The sequence below is a fragment of the Microcebus murinus genome, chromosome 28, assembly GCF_040939455.1.
Source record: "Microcebus murinus isolate Inina chromosome 28, M.murinus_Inina_mat1.0, whole genome shotgun sequence".
In the NCBI taxonomy this organism is placed as follows: Eukaryota; Metazoa; Chordata; class Mammalia; order Primates; family Cheirogaleidae; genus Microcebus; species Microcebus murinus.
Genome location: NC_134131.1, coordinates 11,933,403 through 11,955,758, shown reverse-complemented (window position 1 = coordinate 11,955,758; position 22,356 = coordinate 11,933,403). Strand labels below are relative to the sequence as shown.

At 41.7% G+C, this 22,356-nt stretch overlaps 1 long non-coding RNA gene across 1 annotated transcript in view; it reads right to left on the bottom strand.

Annotated features, from left to right (window-relative positions):
* Positions 1–22,356, bottom strand: part of LOC142865012 (uncharacterized) — a 451,780-nt gene that overhangs the window by 145,001 nt on the left and 284,423 nt on the right. The window contains exon 3 of the long non-coding RNA XR_012915302.1: positions 10,274–10,365. This is a non-coding gene — a long non-coding RNA (uncharacterized LOC142865012). The remainder of the gene's footprint in view (positions 1–10,273; positions 10,366–22,356) is intronic.

The following is a 22,356-nucleotide window of genomic DNA, read 5'->3' as shown; positions in this document are numbered from 1 at the left end:
AAATTTCAAGTTAGCTATTATTGCCAATAGTATTGGGGTATCTAAGCATTCAACAATGGTCTATCAAAATATTTAACATCACTGTAAATTGTAAAAACATTTTCAAATATCTGTGTATATTCTTGATATAGCCGAACCCCAAAGACATTGATTGTGTGGCTGGCAGCTTACCAGAACAAGTTGAAGGAGACATGGAAAAGTTTTTGATGTTCAGGGCATGTGGGACTGTTTACTATGAGGCTGAGGGATCTCCAATTTTACTCAGTTTGGCCTGATGTGGTCTGTGTTTCAGGAAGAAGATTTATGGTTGGCTAGGTGGATGCAGTAGCCAACTGCAACTCTTAGCTTGGTTATTATTTGTAATTTCTTAAATTTTTATGTTATACTGAAATGATAGATTCTTGTGGGTCCTCCCACTAAATAAGGCATATGCATACACACACACACACACACACACACAGATACATACATATGTATCTCACTTATTTTGTGTTCCCACTGCCTGGCACACAGAAGGTACCATGTAAGGGGGAGAGGGCAAGTGGGGGAGGGGAGGGGAGACTGCTCTTCCCCTGAACTTGACCCAGGGATTTCGCACACCAGTGGGGCTGATGGGAAGGGAGATGACTTGGATTCTATCAATCCCTGGGTAAGAGCCAGCCCCACAGCCACACAGAACTAAATGGTCAAACGAGCACAGCCTCCTGAAAAATGCACCAAGATTACGGACATTACAGTCAAATGTCATGCCTGCTGTGTGCTAGGGCCACAGCAGCTCTCCTGCAGAGACAACGGCATTATTGAGTGTCAAAACCAAAGTGGAATTTATAAACTGCAGCCTTGATCCTGCACGGTCTCTTGGGGAAAAATAAAGCCTTTGTGAACATATTCTCTCTTTCTGATTTGAGAAGGAGTCAGTTGCTATGGGCCAATTCTCAGGCAGCAGGATCAGAAGAAGAGCAATGGGACAGATTTGATTACGAGCAAGAGGCCAGCACATCATGGAAACACGAACCACTGACTGGCAAAACCCAGCCCGAGACTTCTGATAGGTCTTGCTGTTGGCAATTGCAATGTTTCCCAGAAGACCTGTTTCCAAAGCTCAAATGGAGCTACTTTGGGGTAGCTACTTTGGGGTGATTATGCAGTAGTTACAGCCAACAGGACTCCAGGGAGACTCTCGAGTTTACAGCTGTCACCACCAGACTGCAATGCCCAGGTTGGCCAAGAGTGTTTTTGTTCACCACCTTATTCTCAGCACCTAGCAAAACACCTGTCTCTCTCTCTCTATCTCTCTCTCTCTCTCTCTCTCTCTCTCTCTCTCTCTCACACACACACACACACACACACACACACACACACACAGCACTCAGTCCATTTTTATCGAAAGATAGAATGAATAAATGATTAGCCAGGAACAACTGCTCATGAAATGATTTGCTCAAGATACCTGGGTTAGCAGAAAATCCTGCTAGATGAAGCAAAAGGCATGCAAAATAAATATTTAATAGATAAATAAGTTTGGCAAATGTTTTGCAAACGGTTAGTTTTTCGATGGGATATGCCTGGAGGAGGAGTGATCACTGAACAGTGGCTAGGGACAGAAGCTGCCAGAATGTGAAACGCAACGAGCTAGGGGAATCCAAGCGTCCGATCTTTCCCTGCTAGAGAGTTGTGAATACAATCAAGGAGCTCCTAGAAGAAGCACACGCAGGATTATGGCTGTCACTATCCGCTGCAGTTCAGTCAAATTTGATATTTAGCTTCATGCATAAACAGGCATCTCATTGCACATAACAGGACGCTGGGTCTTTGCAGTAGACAGGCAAGTCTCTGCGAAGGCATCAAGCATTCATGTCACACCCTTGCAAAAAAAAAAATTAGTAGCTTCCCCAGCAGGAAAAGCCAGAATGCAGCCTAGAAGACAAGCAGCGTTTAACTCTTTCAGGCTTAAAGAGGATTCAGTGAGGCCAGACACTTGGAGAAGGGTTGGTAGGAATCACAAATGCATGCCCCTAACCCCTTCAGAGCTTCAAGATTTTTTTTAAACACCAGGGGGGCTCTTAAGGCTCCTCCCAGCTCTCACATCCCATAAATCTGAGAGCACACCTTCCTTTCACGGGGCCCCTTACAGATTTCAGAGTAAAATCCAAGTTACTTCCCATATAGTAAAAAAAAAAAAAAAAAAATCGATTATAATGAGCCAAAGAGAAAAAAATAAAATCTACTTTTTCTTTCCCCTGTCAAACTCCACCCCTGCCGTGTTTGCACACTGCTCTTGCTGGAGGTTTGCTAACATCAGGCTGTGACAGCTGTCTTCACCCAAACAGCCCAAGTTAGCCAGCAGCTGCAACCGAAATGACAAAAAAAAAAAAAAAAAAAAAAAAAATCCAGAGCGGCTGTCAGCCTGTTCTCTTCTCATTAACTCCTCTTTCTGTTCCCTGACATGAACCCACCTTCGCCTTGCCACCAATTCTCCACTGCCCTTGTTCCCAGACCCTGCTCTATCAGGTGACCACGCGGGTGGTCCCTTGCCTGCCTTCCCAACCCAGCACCCTGGTGACAGTCTCCCAGGAAATTCCCTGCACCCCCTTTTCTTGCTACCTGGGCCTCACACAGTCTCTGCTTCCAGAAGCTTGTGTCTTGCTCCTCCCTCGCTTTTTAGCACCATCATCTTTGCCACTTACTGTGACTTAGCAATGCTCACCTCCCATCCGGCTCCCAACCATGTGAGCAGTCCTTGCTGTTACCCTCCCTTCCTCCGAGTGGGAAGTGTGGGGGGGAGCGGTTTATTCAGGGAACCAAAATACTCTCAAGATGCCAATGAAATTCCAATGGAATTGGGATCCAATGCAGCGAAAATTCCAAATGCTGCCCCACTGCCAATTCTAACCCGCTTTCTTGAAGGCCACTGTAGTTAGAGAGTCTAGTTAGTTGTAACCCCCCATCAGGGAACCATCATGGTTAAAGACTTAATGCCAGAGTTGTGAAGCTGTCAACATAGACTGGATGCCTAAAACGCACAGGACGCCACCTATATGACAAAGCGAAATGAGAAAAACGCATGGCGATGACACATCACTGCCATGAGTCTATTAAATGGCAACAAAGGAGATAATTAACAAGAAGAGTTTAATTTAGCATAAAGCCCGAACATAGAAAGCATCCATCCAATTTTACCTGTTGTTGTTAGTATTATGATTTTTAATTATGTCAAGACTATCAGAATAAGGTAAGAAAACACTCTCTACTAAGCCCAGAGGCTGGCCGGGCGCTGTGGCTCACGCCTGTCATCCTAGCACTCGGGGAGGCCGAGGCGGGCCGATTGCTCGAGGTCAGGAGTTCGAAACCAGCCTGAGCAAGAGGGAGACCCCGTCTCTACTATAAATAGAAAGAAATTAATTGGCCAACTAATATATATAGAAAAAATTAGCCGGGCATGGTGGCGCATGCCTGTAGTCCCAGCTACTCGGGAGGCTGAGGCAGGAGGATCACTTGAGCCCAGGAGTTTGAGGTTGCTGTGAGCTAGGCTGACGCCACGGCACTCACTCTAGCCTGGGCAACAAAGCGAGACTCTGTCTCAAAAATAAATAAATAAATAAATAGGACTAGAGGCTGCAGCAAAGGAACTAGAGATGTAGACTGACCTGGAAATATAAAAACAGGAAAAGACTTAAAAAGTCTTGAGAAAATTATTTTAAGTGTTGGTGGAAGCGTGTTGGGACCTGCTAGGAAGAGCGAGTTTTGTGTGCAGAGAACTTTCTGTGGTGTTGGCCGGTGTATTGATCTGCTAACAGCAGCCCCAACAAGGTACCACAAACTAGTGGCTTAACCCGTGTACACTTATGGCCTCACAGTTCTCCAGGCCATCTTCTAAAATTGAGGTGCTGGCAGGGCTGGTTCTCCCAAGGGCTGTTCAGGAAGGATGTTTGTCAGGACTCTCTTTTTGGGTTGGAGATGGCCGTCTGTCTTCCCTCCATGCATCTGTGTCCAGTTTTTCCCCCTTTGATAAGGACAGCAGTCATATTGGACCAACTCCCCCCATCCTGCAGTGTTATCTCATCTTACTACACCTGCTAGAACCCTGTTTCCAGATTAAGGTCACATTTTGAGGGACTGAGAGCTAAGACTTTAACACACACATTTTAGGGGAACGCACTGCAAACCCTAACAACTGGTGAGACACGGCAAGGTGTTTGAAAATAGGCATAGCCTCAATTTCAAGTTCAATCCCAAATTCAAGGCACACAAAAAGGTGTGTAATAATTAGAAATTATACTGGATTTTTTTAAACTGAGAAATATGGAACTACCTCAATGAAAAAGCATGTAATGATATCGAGCTTGGTATACTTAATACAGCAAAACCTTGCACAACCCTCAAAAGTAATGTGCTTGAATATTTAATGAAACTGGAAATGTTCATGATATTGTGATGTAAAGAACCAGACATATTTATCTCAGATTGTGTGAACTAATTATGATAATATTTACATAAATTGGCCAATAGATTAACTGTCTATCTGGGAAATGGAATTATGAGAATTAGGAGTAAGATTTCTTAAGGATAACTATTTTTGTGTTTTCCGAGTGTTCTGTGTTTGTTACATTTAAATTGTTTTTTTAAAAGATATTTTAAAACATCTCTTTAAAACAAAAACACTACATCTTTAAACCATTCCTGGTTTCATTCTCACTTGGGTTTCTTCTTACGAATATCTGTCTGCCTTATGAAACTCTCTAACGCAGACGCTTATTTTAATAACTGTCAATTTATTTTACTGATTTCTAGACCAAAAAAAAAAAGATGACAAGTGTACTTTGTGTTCCTTGTCTCATTACACAGAAGTCACATTGCTGCTGTAATGATCATGCTACAATCTACCCGATGAAGACAGAATTAACTGTTAATTGATCCCTTTATTCAATTGTCACGTTGTGGCTTGTGCTGTCTCAGTGCCATGCCCTGTGCTGGACTCTTTGGGGCGCAAAATATCAATATTGTCAAGTCTGAACGGCATGAAGGGTGATGGAAAAAATATATATATATCTAATGAAAACTTAGATGCGAATTCCTTTTTGTGAAGACCTGTCCACGTAGATTTCGGCCTGCCTTAGCGTAGCCAGCTGTTTTTCTTTTACTGATGAAAGCTGTCCACTGTGTGTTTAGGTTTCCGTCTACGACACGCTAGAAGTGTGTTAAGGCCTATCTGTAAATTATTAGCATTTTCACTCTGCTTTCGTTTGACAACTTGAGTGGAATAAACAGTTAAAATGGTCCATTGGTTTTCTGTAGATGAAGGTAATAATTTCACACAGACTAAAGGTAATGGTGATATTGAGAAAAATTATCTTCTCTGTGACTGTTCTATTGGGATAGATGAGTAACGTTTGAGCCGTAATAGAACTCATGTAATTTCTCTCTACTGTCTGCCCAGACGAAGACGGTATCACAAACAGATGAACTGTGAGTCAACGCGAGACTCGTTTTCCTGCAGAGCGCTTGAGATTGTTGTGTTTCAAAAGCCCCGGCCAGATAAGGATGTCTCCTGCAGGTAAGAACGTTTTCCCGGCGATCTGTGTCACACCATTCGGAAAAATAGGTTAAATCTGCCTCTAAAATAAAGCAAACATTTTTAGCAACCTATAAACTTGTTTGTTTCATCTGTTGCATTTCATTTCATCCCTGGATAGGAGAGAAAATATACCTCTTGTGGGTGATTTTTATCATCGCCTATCCCCTTTAGTTTTCGAATCATATGAAGATTTCCTCATTCTTTCCAAAGAACAACTTGAGTAAGGTCAGAAATGATCACTAAGCGCATGAGGTATCATGAAGAGAAAATCATTCAGCGTAACCTGTATCTGGGTCTTTGCCTGCACAACCAAGCAAGGTGCAGATAAGCAGTAGAGACTTCAGTGACCTAAAGCACTGGTCCTGACCTGGTGCAGATCCCCCCACCCAGAGGGTATTTGGGAATGTCTGGAGACATTTTTAGTTGTCACACCGGGGGTGCTGCTACTGGCATCTTATGGGTAAGAACCAAGGATACAGCTAAATATCTTACAATGCACAAGAAAGAACTACCCTGCCCAAAACATCTATCAGTAGAGCTGAGAATCCCTAATTGAGATATTTCATTTACATGATACCAGTTATTACTTTTTCAAATTGTCAATGTCCTATTCACTCATCGAACAACTGGAAAGTTGAAAGAATCTTAAACCTTTTACCTGAACAAGATCACGGATCCCATTTATGTGAGATGTCCGGAATAGGCCAATTTACAGGGGAAAGAAAGCAGATTAGTTGGAAAGGTAAGTTCTACTTCAGCAACTCTCAATCAGGAGGTAAGTGACACAGTATTGTGACCTACCACTGTGGGTCACACTCAATTTTGAACCAGAAAGTGTTAATGAATCAAGTTAAAAAAAATTTAAGTGACTTATTGTATGTGGAGTAGAGAGAAGTCAAGGTTAATAATGCCTCACCTGTAACTGTGCAGGACCCGGTCACTGATGAGGTGACCACAGTCACATGAGTCGTCCCACAGGGCAAGAACACACTGAGAGCCGCTAGCCTACAACATATACAGCAACATCTAGAAAGCTCTTTTATTCTCCTCTATTTATTCAGATACCTGTGGATGGCTGAGAACTGTCTTTAGAAATTCCTCGCTTTAACAACTCATGTTGCCAAAACAATTAGGGTTCTCAGCACCAGAAGGCTTTAGAGGGATTTTCTGAATATTAATCTTTCTTGGGGGTTTTCTGCTTATGCCAGATTAGATAATGTGGTAAATTGATTCGAAAAGAATAAATCCGAAACTCATTAAGGCTTTCTATTGCCTAGGAATGTTTCCCTGGTTAATTGTTAGATAGCCCATGGTAAGCAAGTTATCAATTAATTGCTGGAAAATGCAGTATGCGTATTACTTTGGTCTTTAATTGGTCACAAGTTTTCTCGTTCATTAAATGCTAATTTAATTGTTTAAATAAACAAGGTCGTTAGAACACTACTCAATTCTTTGGAAAAAAATTGCTTAATGAAACACAACTTTCACTTATAATTATGAATCAATTCTTCTGTAATGAACAGACTTCAGAGTTGGACTTTTTTTTAATTATGAAAGTTGAATAGTTTGTCTCCAAGGATATGATATGCCTAAATCAGAGTGCTATGGTTTAGATTTGGTTTGTCTCAACCAAAACTCATGTTGAAGTTTAATTGCCAATGTAGCAATCTTGGGAGGCAGAACCTTGAAGAGCTGTGGCCTACAGGAGAAATTGGGTCAGGGGGGCTACATCCTCATAGATGGCTTGGTGCTGTTCTCAAGGTTGTGAGTTAGTGCTCTCCCAAGTCTGGATTGGGTCACTCACTAATAGATTAAATAGATTAATTCCCAAAAGAGCAGGTTGTTATAAAGCAAGGGCAGCTTTGTGTTTAGCCCCTCCACTTCCCCTTTGACCTTCTGCAATGTCATGACATCAGCAGGTCAAAGCCATCTGCAGAAGTCAGCGCCATGCCCTTGAACTTCCCAGACTGTAGAACCATGAGCCAAATAAACCTCTTTCCGTTATACATTACCCAGCCTCAGGTATCCTGTTATAGCAACACAAGAAGGACTAAGACACAGAGGAACTCTTTCTGGGTACATAAATTCCTCATTCTACTGGTGTGTATATATTTACATAATGTGACTCTCATTTATTTCGAAAATCAGTGAATTTTTGAAATAGATGTCTGTCTCTAAGCTCTCGTTTTAAAAGTGACCTGTTTGATGGAAACATAAAAAGTATTATAGATGCCCCTACTTTTGAAAGTAGGGAATTCCAAGCAAAACTTAATATTCTTTATTACTTTTACCAATCATAGTCATTGCTTTGTCACTGAATAGTCATTGCTTTTTTCCATCCTTTGTATGTTTCTTAAAGTCACAATGAGTTAGAAGGGATGAGGTTCATTTTTATAGCCATATGTCTATTTTTAAAAATTCTTTTCAAATTTATTATTTATTTAAAATTTAATTTTAAAAATTTCTATTAAGTTTGTGACATCCAACTCCTTTGTTCCTAACATGACCTCTTATCAGGAATAGTCCCTTCACAACATGGATTCCTAGATCTTTACTGAGTTAAATGGGAAAATTAAATGAAAGACCTCATGTTATTTCATGATTATAATACCAATATGGCTATTAAAAATATATCTGCATTTCCTTGTTACATCACCAAGATAACTAATCTCATAAATTAAAATAAAAAGCAACTCTTTCTTCTTTCTTTGAAAGCATCTTGTAGAAAGTTCAAATAATATCACAAGTTTTTGCTAAAGTATTTAAATTTGTATGTTCCTGACAAGACTAGATTACCCTAATAGTACAGGCCAGACAGTTTTGCATGATGTTTGACAAATAAGAAAATAATTTTTGGAATCCTGCAAAAGTTTTGTTACATTCACTTTATGTTCACCCTAGATACATGCATAAAGTTCAGATTATCCACATCATCAATATTCCAGATTAATTCTCTTTAGAATAATTCCAAGCTAACTTAAGACTCATACAGAGGGAAAAAAAGACAGCTTCATAAAAGAAATAAGTTAGAACCAGTCCCAGAAAGAGGGATAACTTGGAACATAGGGCAAAATAGTTCATTCTAGAAATATTTTCTGAAAATTTATGCTGGGAAAACAAGTATCAGTCACTCCCAGATTGTCTAAAGCATGATAGAAGCACATAAAAAGATGAATTACAATAATAATAAGTATGATTAGCATTAGGTCAAGTATGGACAGATGAATTGGAAGCCCATAGGAAGGAGACATGAACACATTCCTGAAACTGGGGATGAAGGTGGGGACACTTATAACAGGATAGCGAATGGTATCATGGTAAGGGAGAATTTTTAAGTAACTAACCAAATACTCTAGAAATTTAGGAAGAATACAATAAAGTCTTAAAAGTAAATCTAACAAAAAAGTGCATGACCTATAAGAAAGAATACATAAACTTTCATTAAATACGTAAAAAAAGACAAACTAATGAACAGGAATACTAGAAAACCCAGAAGTATAAAGTCAATTATCTCCAAAGTTATGCATAATTTCAATGCAATTCCAATATACATATTACTGTGTATTTCTGTAACTTAAGAGAGTTATACTAAATTTTATGTGGAAAAATAAGTGTGTAAGAATAAGCAATACAGTAATAGGAAGGAAAAATAAAGAGGAGCACTTTGGATAGCAGGTTGCAATGTCGTATTATAAAGAAGCAGTAATGGGAGCATTCTGGTTCTAGCAGAGAAACACTCAAAGACTAGTGGAAAAAGTAGAAGTTTCTTCAAATGCCAAAGATACAAGGGAATTTATCAAATGAAAAGAGGATCACTTGTTCAATGTATGATGTTGAAACCACTGGCTTTATATATGGGGGAAAGTTTTATCAATATATATCATATAAAAACTAAATGTTTAAACATTAAAAATATAAATATGAGATGATGTTTAATCAGAAAAGTATAAACATGAGAATAGGAGGACATGGAAGAGATATATAGGGGACAAGTTGACAGAATTGATTCAGTAAAAATTGTAAAACTCCCATAAATCAAAACATAATAAACAACAGGCAAATCATAAACCGAGAAAAACAGATGATACGCAATGAATCAATAGCCTTATTTTATAAAGAAGTGTTTTTTTAAACTTTTTGGTCACAGAATTCCTTTACTACTTTTAAAAATAATGGAGAACCCTTCCAAAAAAACTTTCACTTATTGGATTAAATATTGACTAGATTAGAAATTAAATCTGAAACTTTTAAAAAATATTTTTTAAATGTTTTAAAGTAACAATAAGCTCACTAAACAACATAATCAACACTTGTATAAAAAATGATTTTTCCAAAGCAAAACAATAATATTAATGAGAAGAATGGTCTTGCACTACATTTTTGCTAATCTCTGTCATGTTTGGCTTTATGGAAGACTGCTGGATTCTCATGTCTGCTTCTGTACTCAATCCAACATAATGTCCCACATCACGTGGTCTCTGCAGCCACTGTTGATAAAAATGAGGGAAAGGACAAGGAAAATCCAGAGACGCTGGCCTCAGCATCATTAAGGACTGGAACCAACACCAGCAAATACCCACCTTCAGATTTGCTATTAACAACTTTTTAAAATTCAGAGCAAAGAAGGGAGGAAGGAGGGAGGGAACGCAGGGAGGGAGGGAGGAAGGAAGGAAGGGAGCAAGGAAAATGAACTCTTACCGTTTTAAGCCGCTGCTGCTCAAATGGTGCTGGAAGCAATCTTAACAGTCTGGAGCCTTTTCCATGAACACTCCCACAACTTTCTGCAGAGCCTGAAAATAAGGTAAAATCAGAATACTTTTGGTATTCTGATGCATTCGGATGAGCGGAGACTCCAGATACCATTATTTTTGCATATCGTGTGATCTTTTTGGTGTCACAGGCCTGGTTTTATTGGGATTATACTGTTAGGGTGGGGTGATTTTGAGAGACGGCTGCCCTGGTTCTTTGGCCTCTTGCTTGGAAGAATCACAAGTAGGGCCAGGGGTGGTGATGGACACAAAGCACTTCCACACGAGCAGCTTTTATTTGCAAAGCAAAAGTATGTTCCAGAGAGATACCGTGTTTCCCCCAAAATAAGACCTACCCATAAAACAAGCCCTAGCAGGATGTCTAAGCATGTGCACAATAGAAGCCCTACCCTGAAAATAAGCCCTAGTGACGGGCGTGGCTGCGCAGCATCTGCACAACCCGTGCGTGTCGTCCCTGAGCAGTAAAGAAGACGAGCAGCCCTTCCCATCTGCCCCGTGACAGCTCTAGTGCTTGACATGAGAGATCGGGGCCGATGGTTCTAAAGGAAACAGAGTCATAAGACATTCAGGATGGGACTTGGGATTTAGAAAGTGATGATGATGTTCCAGAAGACAACAACTTCACTCTGTTTGAATCAATGTAGACTGTTGTACTGTACTTAAAAAAAATAACACATCCCCTGAAAATAAGCCCTAAGGTGTCTTCTTGAGGAAAAATAAATTCTCCTGTCTTATTTTCAGGGAAACACGACAGGAACAGGTCTGTCCCCATGAGTGAAGACCCTGAGTGTAAAGACAAAGTATAGCATAGTACACTTTCAAAGTCAGTAGAGAGCGGACCATTCCAATAATGAACAGTGCCATCCCAGGATTAGGGGCTGTCTTTCATGCTAATCCCTAATAATATGTTAAGCTGGGGGTGGAATATTCATGTCTTTTCAGGGAAGTGGGTGGAGATTTCCCCCGGAATCATGTACCCTCCCATTTCCCATCCTTGTATGGATGACTTCCGAACTGTCATGGCGCTAGAGGGTGTGATTTTTACTATGCTAATTAGGGCAAGTGGGACAAAGTTCACTTTGGGTCACAAGCTCCTAGCTTCTGCCTATGCTCCCAGTCTGGAAAAGTCCCTCACTAACCTCAAGTTCCTGCAGCTGTGGTTTCTACTCTTTATCCTCGTTGGCCCATGCCATTGGCATACCCTCACCTCTTAACCTAAGAATACTTAGAAGTGTCGTGCAAAACATAAGCAATAATCAAAGGCTGATCTCAGCTCACAGATCCAAAAAGAACACAGTCACCTCTTTTCAAAGCTCTGCTTCAGTGTGTCTCAGGGGCCATGTGGTCACAGTTGAACCATCCAGCTCCAAACTTATGTTTCTGGCAAGTTAAAGAGAGCCTGTCCTGGAGCAAGTCTCACTCTGCCAAATGAGAATCTCCTTCCAACCCATGCTTTGAGAAGCAACTGTCACATTTTGCTGTTTGCTATGCAAATCAAGCCTGTATTTACTCATGTGGTTACCAGCTGATAGAACCCTGAGACCAGTTCTCCTAAAATGCAAATAAAAAAAAAAAAACACTCCAAGCAAGAATGATGGCCTATGGAAATTGTATCACCATGTATGACAAAGGACAGAATCCCCTACTGTCTGAATAAAAGCACCACGGTAACTTCATAAGAGACCCTGAGTCAGAAACACCCAGCTAAGCCATTCCCAGTTTGCTCACCCTCAGAAACTTAATGATATAATACCTGTTTGTTGCTTTAAGCTGATAGCTTTTGGTATAATTTTTCTATAGCCACAAATAACTAAGATATGATTGTTCAATATTCGAACCTCATCAAGTTGAGAGAAGGTAGAAACTGATCTTTACTGTACTCACCAATTATATACCCAATGCCTCTGGCAGGGTCTGACATATAGTAGACACTTAATAGATGGCTGTTTAAGGAATGAAAAAAATGCATGGATAAATCAATCCAGATGACCTGGCCAGTCTATCAGAAAGGCAGTGGAAAGCCGCCCTTACTCCATTCCTTGCATTGCACTGGATGGCACGGGTCGTTTGCCAGCAAGCTCTGTTAACGTAACTTCAAATATAAACTACGTTACACAAGCACCCTAGGGAAGAAAGCAAGCGCTCATCCTTTTAGTTAATAGTCTATGCAATTTGACAACCTGAAAAAAAAAATAAGTTCGATGTTTTCAGATGGAACAGAGAATGGGAAAGAGGGATATTTGCACACAGCACAGAGCAGAGCCATTCATAACTTTATAAAAATTGAAGCTCCTGCCAGACATCAGAGGGTGGAAGGAGATGAAAAGCACAAGGTGAAAGTGAGGCAGAAACTTATTTGGAAGAAATTTACTTCCCGTCCATCATGGTGATTGATAAGTTTCTCGTGAAAATAGCTCAAATCCAACTGGTGAATTTTTTCCTCTCTTACTGTAGAGAGATAATTTTTAAATGATTTTCCAGATCCAGGGATGATAGCTAAATGGACCAAGAAAAAACCAAGAAAGCAACGGTTTTAGCATAAAACTTGACATCGAAACATTAGGAAAAAAAGTCAAAGTGAGACGCTAAAACATCAGCACCTGTCTTCCCTTGAAGAATGATGTTACCAGTTCAAGAATATCTGACACAAGCATGTAATCCAGCTCCTCGTCCAAGCAAGCAATGGATCTCTGTTGGTCTCCTCTATTGGACCAACTAACTCCTGGAACATGCCTCAAACTAATGGAAAATGAAAACGTACAAAACATGGAAAAAGAAAAACAAAAGAGGGGCATAAAACTTGGGATTGAGAACATCTGAGCAAAATCCCCAAGAGACGATGAAAGTAGGGTTTGCACAGCAAGCTTGAAAAGATCAAAGAATCATCATTTGGTAGAATGAATGGTGCTTACGGGCAATATTTGCACTCCTCTTACGTGGTCGCTGCTGTGACGCTCAGATTTTCATAGACTGACATCTTTGTGGTGGGGAGGCCCAAAGACAGGCAACCAGGTATGTATGTTCCTCTCTGCCCCAAGTTGCTGTTTCACCAACCCATGTCAGTAAGAAAACACAAGTCGAGACAAGATTTGACGAATAGAATGTTACAGAGAGAAAGGATCTTAGGTGTTGTTTATTTTTACATTTTTAAAGGAGAAACACTAAGACACCAATTGCCAGTTCCCTGATGCTATTTCTCCAGTCCCTGTTCTGATGACTTCCTAGATCCATGGACTCTTCCTTCCTTTGCGGGAAACTACAGATCACAGACGAAAAGTGTTAAAAGCCAGGCTGAGGAATTCAGAGGAACCAGAAGTACCGTGTTTCTCTGAAAATAAGACAGGGTCTTCTATTTATTTTTCCTCAAGAAGACACCCTAGGGCTTATTTTCAGGGGATGTGTTATTTTTTTTAAGGACAGTACAACAATCTACGTTTATTCAAATAGAATGAAGTCGTCTTCTTCTGGAATATCATCATCACTCTCCAAACCCTGAATTCCATCCTGAATGTCTTGTGACTCTATTTCCTTAAGAACCACCGGCCCCGATCTCTCCTGTGGAGCACTAGAGCTGTCACGGGGCGGAGGAGAAGGGCTGCTCGTGGTCTTTCCCGCTCCGCGACGACACGCACGGGTTGTGCAGACGCTGCGCAGCCACGCCCGGCACTAGGGCTGATTTTCAGGGTGGGGCTTCTGTTGCGCACATGCTTAGACATCCTGCTAGGGCTTGTTTTATAGGTAGGGCTTATTTTCGGGGAAACACAGCAGTGAAGATTTTTAGTCGGGATGTATCAGCTCTGGGGGGGGCAGTTGGTTCTGAAAGCAATATGTAAGGCAGGCTAACAACATAGTAAAAAGAGTAGAGTGATTGGGTTTGGAGGGAGGGAGATTGAGCAACAAAAATTGCCTTGGGGAAGCTTAAAATAAAGGACACTGAAAGGATGTTTGCTGGGTGGTAAACTCCAAGAGGAAGCTGAAGGACCGAGCTTTGGAAAGGCCCTGATCCAGGGCAGTTCTGGAAATCCGGGTAAACAGGACCTGATGGGCACTCTCTTCAAGGTCTGCCCAGTGGGAAGAATCAAGATCAATTATTTCTTTTCTTGGAGTCTCACTTCAGGGATCGAACTCCAAAGACAGTTTTGATTTGCATGTTCACTGCTGGACCAGGAAAGCGAGAAAACCCTGGCTGAGGGTTCCTCCAAGATAAAGTGTTTCCCACTTACCTTTAAAAAGCAGACTGCACACTGGGCAGGCAACCGCAACGCTGTGCATGTGAGGACCAGCAAGGCAGCTGCTGTCCTCACTCAGTCCGAGGAGGATGGGAAATTTACCGGTGGTGGGAACCAAGCCCAGGGTCACTGTCCAGCACGCTTCCTATTGTCTGAATTCAGAATCGGTTTTGATGCACGCATGCACAGAAAGAATCATCCATCTTCAAGATGGGGGGCAAGGAAAGTGTCTTTATTTTCTCCTGAATCCTCATTTCTTATGATTAGATTGCATTCGCAGGACTAGTCAGGGGAAATGCATCCAAGTTCCCTTTTCTGGTGCTGTCAGCTGGGCAGATCCCTGCCAGCCTTCTCTCAGTTTCCAGGCATTTTACCTTCCTGCTCAGCAGGGACTTGCAGTTCCCTGTGCGTTTCGCTTGCCAACCCAGGGGCCATGGCCAAGAAGAATGATCCTCCTTTCTGCTCTCCCTTCCTGTCTTATTTCCTCCAGGTGATGGACGTGACACTGGGGAATCTCCGCTCACATCGGGACGAGCCTGTCCAGGGGACTCCGCAGAGTGGCTTCACCCTGTTTCCCCTCCGGCTCCTGCTTTCTTCAAGAACGAGCTGGTCTGTCGCGGAGACGAGGAGAATGCCAAAGACACCTTTTGCTCTTGTTCATGGAAGAGCGATCATCCCCACAGGAGAGAAGAAGCAGAGGTTCTCAAACACAGCCAGCAACATCTCCACGGTCTCAGAGCTGCAGATTCCCAAGAGCGCCCAAGCACAGTGGCAAGAATGTCTCGCTGTCTTATGTCTGCTCCTTCCCCTGGAACATGACCTGAGATGACCAGAGAGGAAGCTAACACTTTATTCTCAGACCCACTCTTGTAAAATGGGATTTCATACCAAAATTTTCTTAATATTTAAAAAGGTGTTTGTAAAAAAAAAATGAATAAATAAATAATAAAGTGTGTGAAAATAACATAAAAAGAACAAGGTTTCGGTAAACATTTTATTTTGGTGGGCTTTTTTTTTTTTCTTCCAGAGAAAGAGAGACACCCTGTGGATTTCAGACAGAGCCCCACATAACTCAATTTACTTTAATTTTCTAAAAGGAAAAAAAAATAGTATTGCTTACAGAGCTTGTAGCAAAAGAAAGCAGTAAGGTAAAGAGGCAGCTAAAGTGACCAGCACAGATAAACAGATCGATAGCTTTGTTTGTGGTTTTGAGCAGAAATTTCTTAGGGACAGTTTTCCCTTCCTGTCTGGCAAAATAATGGAGAATGTGAAGAAATCCTACAGGTTTGTACAGTTTGAAAGTAAAAGAACGAAGAAAGTCAGAGCTCCAGGTAGGACGCACGTTTCCCTTCTTGATGTCCCGATGTTGCGGAGATCGACCTGGGAGAAGAAACACAGCAAGAGATGCAGTTGGGAAAGCAATTCGGATTCATCAGCTGCCCTTGTATCCTGGCCTCAGGGGCCGGATGACAGGCCCATTAGAGGATGCAGTAAAGTAAATATACTCCCAATCATGTCGCAAGTCACAGATACTTGGATTTGATTTGAATTAGCACTGCAGAGACCAGAACCTGGTTTGAATCTCATCTGGTCTGACACAGACAAAGATGTTAGAGAGTAGAAAGCAGTGTAGTTGCAGCTCCCTCTAGACAGCCTGGGAAATAACTGCAGAGGGAGGGAGGGCGGACAGGAGCCCGGAGAAGGAACTGGGCAGGCAGAGAAGAGGAACAGACTGTCTTCAAGGCTGAGCACGATTGAAAATGAGCCGTGTGCTTCCAGCGGAACTGGTGTTGGTACCCCGCCTGCAGCGGCCAAAGGGACTGAATGGTATGTGATTTAAAACTTCCCCCCAGAGACCTGCAAAATGAGGCAACATGCATGTTTGCCATGAGCCTCCCCTCCACGGTCTTCTAAGGGAATTCACAGTGTGACACTACACTAGGCTGGTCAGCTTGTCCTTTCCTCCCTGCATGAAAGACTTGCTACCTAGACCTAAGAAACAGTCTGTAAACACGAAGCAAAGCCAAATAGCATGCCAACATGTGAATGCAAGCATTCTTGCACTAAGAGACAAAAACACAGGGCTAGGAGAAACATCACAATGACTCTTATCACAGATTTAAAAAAAAAAAAAAAAAAACCCAAAATAAAAGAGACCAGAGAGGTCATGTGGCCAGGCTGAAGTCAGATGGCAAAAACTGAAACTCGGGTCTCTGGTATTAGTCGAGTATGCTTTCCATTACAAAATGTGCCAAGCCATTTGTCTATCGCTGTTACTATGACAGAATACCATAGACTAGGTAATGTATTTTTTTAAAAAAATGAAATTTATGTAGCTCATGGTTCTGGAGTCTGGAAAATCCAATAGCATGGCACTAGTGTCTGATAAGGGCATTCTTGCTGCATCTTAACACAGTAGGGGATATCACGTGGCAAGAAGGCAAGTGCAAGAGTGCCAGAGAGAGTTAACTATTTTTTTTTTAGAGACAGGGTATTGTTCTGTTGCTCAGGCTGGAGTGCAGTGGCTCAATCATAGCTCACTGGAGCCTTGAACTCCTGGGCTCAAGCAATCCACCCACCTCAGCCTCCTAAGTAGCTAGGACTACAAGCACAAGCTATCACACCCAGCTAATTTGTTTATTTCCTTTTTTTATAGAGATAGGGTCTTGCTATGTTGCCCAGGTTGGTCTTGAACCATTGGCCTCAAACAACCCTTCCACCTCAGCCTGCGGAGTCACTGGGACTACAGGTGCAAGTTGCCACAACTCAGCAGAAAATATTTTAAGGAAGAGATAACAGAGGAGTTATCAGCAGCGTTAAAGGAACAAACAAAAGACAATGAGGGTAGATCCCCAACAATGCTATTGCTGGGTAGAATGGTATTTCTGTATCTAGCTGTTTGAGGTATCTCCAAATTCTTTTCCACAGAGGTTGCACTAATTTGCAGTCCCACCAGCAGTGTAAGAGTGTTCCTCTCTCTCCGCATCCTCACTAGCATTTGTTGTTTTGGGATTTCTTGATCCAAGCCATTCTCACTGGTGTTGGGCATCTACCCAAAAGAGCATAAGACATTCTACTATAAAGACATCTGCACTCGAATGTTTATGGCAGCACAATTCACTATTGCAAGATCATGGAAACAACCCAAACGTCCATCAATTCATGAGTGGATAATTAGAATTTGGTATATGCTCACAATGGAATACTACTCAATTCTAAGAAATGACAGTGAGCTAGCACCGTTTATGCTATCCTGCATTAAGCTTAAGCCTATTATCCAAAGTGAGGCGACACAAGATCAAGAAAGTGGGATCCACATCTACTCGCCATCAAATTGGTACTGACTGATTAAAACTATGATGCTCAAATGGTGATAGTGCCCACCAGGGTTTGGGGGAGGGGAGATACACATCTTAGGGTTGTGGCGAGCATTGGGGGGGGGGGGAGGGAAACCCTTCTTACGGAAAGGCAAAGATAGACAATGTAACCCAAAGGTCAAAAAAAAAAAAAGAAAAAACAAACAAACTTTTATCAGGAGGTGGGCAGATGGGAGGGAGGAGGAGGGGAAGAATTTATACTTACAAAATAGGTGTGATGTGCACCACCTGGGGGTAGGTGATATAGCACCTCTTATAACAATATATATATCACCTATATAATAGGTGATGTAGCACCTATTATAGCAAACAATGGTGATCTAGCACCTCTTGTATTTTCCTGGATAGAGCTGGAACCCATTCTGCTAAGTGAAGTGTCTCAAGAATGGAAAAACAAGCACCACATGGACTCACCAGCAAATTGGTATTAACGGATCAACACCTAAGTGGACACATAGGAGTAACATTTATCGGGTGTCGGGCAGGTGGGAGGGGGGAGGAGGGGATGGGTGTATACAACCACAATGAGTGAGATGTGCACTGTTTGGGGGATGGACACGCTTGAGGCTCTGACTCGAGGGGGGAGGGGGGCATGGGCGATATATATAACCTTAACACTTATACTCCCATAATACGCTAAAATAAATAAATATATAATTATTTATTTAATAAATAACGCTTGATGTTCTGGTAAGGCAGGGGGCGGGGGGAGGAATGGCAGGGGCGATATATATAACCCTAACAATATTTGTACCCTCATAATATGATAAAATAAAATAAAATTACCAAAAAATATACTTAAAAAAAAAAGACAATGAGGGACCCAGGGACTAGAGAAGTTCCCAGCGCTAAGACTGAGAAGCCACTGCACACCAGTACAAGGGAAAGAAATAATGTCACTAAAATCTGGCAAGAGATACAACCTGGAGACGGTGCGTCCTCAGGAAACCTCCAGGCCTGGAAGGTCTTGTCTACTGAGAGAGGTGTCTGCTAAAGCAGCATGTCCCACCCTCTCTCTCCTCCTGCCCTCCAGTCTCCTGCCAGTGCCTCCCATGGGAAACCAGCTGGCAAGAAAGCTTGAGTGACCCCTTCCACAGGGGCCCAAGTCAAGGCAGAGACACTGGCTTTAGAGAGACCAACAGCAAACAACCAGGATGTCCATCACTTCTGACCCAAAATAACTTGATTTCCTACCTTTCCTACCATGCCCAATTACTGCTGCTTCCAGAAACCATACCTACTCCAGTTTGCAAGGGGGTACGCATTCCTGTGAGTTCAATTGTTTTGCTTTTTTTTTTTTAATTCTTCATGTATATTAAGCCATATCCTGCATGAACTGGACAGAAATACTTTGCTGGCTGGTGATCACAATTCCAAATGAATGATCCATTTTTTTCTAACTCATCTAAATCCATTCATCTGTAGGTGCTATACATAAAGTGCTTATACAATAACTTGCATACAGTAGGTGCTTAATAATGACTTTTGTAACTTTGTATTATGGTGACCCACTGTACTCAGAAATCAATGATTTTGATGAAATTACTGATTTCATCAATGATTACTATCATTGATAATGATAGTAATTGATAATGTCAGCACACGCCTGGCGTGTGCTGCTGCTGCTGGCACATCCGGACATCACCGCCGCGAGGCCACCCAACGCTGGAGTGACATCCAGGAGTTAGTCTGCCCTGCCAGCTGGTGCCATGCTGGAGAAGAGCACCACGCTGGGGGAAGCCCTTCCAAGTGCTGCTCACCATAAACGAAGTGTGCCCTCGCCACATCCCATCTGTGACAGAACCAGTGGCAATACAGTGGCGTCTTAGGGATTCCCTCATCAGGAGTAAGACTTGGCTCTCGTTGTGGCTTACTTTGACCTCAGCCACGCCACTCTACCTCTTGGAGGCCTCAGGTTCTTCATCTCAAAAATAAGCAAGTTGAAAAAGATCTCTGAATTCCAAACTTTTTTTTTTTTTTGCTTAAGTCAAGTCATCTTGTTATGTAAAATATTATAGGGACGACCAACCTGGGATGAAGGTGCTTGGAACCTTTCTTTCACCTCCCCAGTTCACCCCTCCCTCAAAATTCTTAAGGGACATGGTAGAAAAAAAAAAAAAAACCAAACCAGATGACTTCTAAAGGCCCATTTCCAGTCTCACTTCTTCCAGTATCCGTTTTCCAAAATCTCCTGGGGGCATAGGATGGGGAAATGCTTCATTTTGCTCCCATAAAGCATAAAATGTAGCAGCAAACTTTTATAGACTGCGGTACAAATAGTATAATAAGTTCACGGTCCCGTAGTGTCTGCTGCATAATTGTGTTCATTCCCTTTGTGTATTTTAGTAATGAGAGTATAATTGTCAGTGCTTATAATACATATAATCTCATTACTGTCACTCCCATTAGTATGCTTTCACTTCAGCCTATATACACAGGGTGTTCCACTTTCCCTCTCATTGAAATACATAAATGTATCTCCTCTTCAGAATCCAGATTTCAGTCTCATTCCTGCTTGTTACCGTGGCTAATCACTGAGACAGCGCTGCCTGCCTGGTTTTCAATGTGTGTGATCTACCATTTTTGACACAATGCCAAGAAGTCGGCACCGCATTCGTGTCCAACTGCCATGGCCACGTCCTTGCCTTTACTAGGATGGTGGGGACTTCAGCCGGAGCAGAAACTAATTTAGACATGCAAAGAAGCATGCTCCTGACAGTGACTTCACTTGGAGAGCTCTGAGGTGAGCCACAGCTATGTCATGTCTTAGGTTCATCATCTATCAAAAAAAACAGATGTCGTCTCTGTCATTCTCCTGGATGCCTGCCACTTCTAATAATCTTACTATCTGTAAAACACTCGGACCAGTAAAGACTTATCAAGAGAAGACAGAACAATGGCCAACAAACATGTGAAAAAAGGTTCAGCATCTCTAATCATCAGGGAAATGCAAATCAAAACCACAATGAGATATCACTTAACTCCAGTGAGAATGGCCTTTATCAAAAAGTCCCCAAACAACAAATGCTGGCGTGGATTCGGAGAGAGAGGAACACTCCTACACTGCTGGTGGGACTGCAAACTAGTGCAACCTCTGTGGAAAGCAATATGGAGATACCTTAAAGCAATATAAGTGGATCTACCATTGGATCCAGCAATCCCACAACTGGGCATCTACCCAAAAGATCAAAAGTCACTTTATGAAAAAGACACCTGCACTCGAATGTTTATAGCAGCACAATTCACAATTGCAAAGCTGTGGAAACAACCCAAGTGCCCATCAATTCATGAGTGGATTCATAAAATGTGGTATATGTATACCATGGAGTACTATTCAGCTTTAAGAAACAACAGTGATATAGCACCTCTTGTATATTCCTGGATAGAGCTGGAACCCATTCTGCTAAGTGAAGCGTCTCAAGAATGGAAAGACAAGCACCACGTATACTCACCAGCAAATTGGTATTAATGGATCAACACCTAAGTGGACATATAAGAATGACATTTATCGGGTGTTGGGCAGGTGGGAGGGGGAGGAGGGGATGGTATATACAAACACAATGAGTGAGATGTGCAATGTTTGGGGGATGGTCACGCTTGAAGCTCTGACTCAGGGGAGGGGGAACGTGGGCAATATATGTAACCTTAACACTTGTACCCCCATAATACGCTAAAATAAAAAATAAATAAAAATAAATAAAACTTTCCCTGGCAAAAAAAAAGACTTATCATAAATGTTTAACTTAGTTATTCTCTCAAAGTGATATGTGCGCACAGTTTTAAAAGCCAAACAGTATTAACAGGCCTATAAGAACTATCAGAGTTGTCTAACACGTCACTGCCCATTAATGGTCACCCTCTCGCCAGGTGCAATGACTTCAGTTCCTCTGAAATGTACAGATCTTTACGTGTCTCTATAACTTGCTGTTTTTAAATATATCCATTTTAGGCATCATCTCTTGACTTCCTATTTGGTAGGTGAGGATATATCCCTCTTCTACCACGTTTCTGTGTCTCCTTCCCCAAACTCCAATTACAGCGCTGTTGCAATTTTCACTAAATGGGAATTTTGCTACACATACGAGTAGTCTCAGTTCTCCCCTTGTGATCTTAGAATCTTACCTACTCAGCTCCGTTTAGTCAATTACCTCTATCCAGTTTCCCAATATTACGAATCAATGTCTATTTTTAAAATGTCCTTATAAGTAGATTTTAGTGTGTTTGGGGGAAGAGAGTGAAATTAGATATATAGGTTCAGTCTGCCATCTTAACGTGAAAACTCCTCAAATTTCCTCTTAGTCTATACTACCATAACACAGATCAATCATCATGTACTATTGAGTCTACCTTTTAAACAATTCTGAAATTCAGCCTCTCTTCCCCATACCTCTGCTATCCTCGTAGTT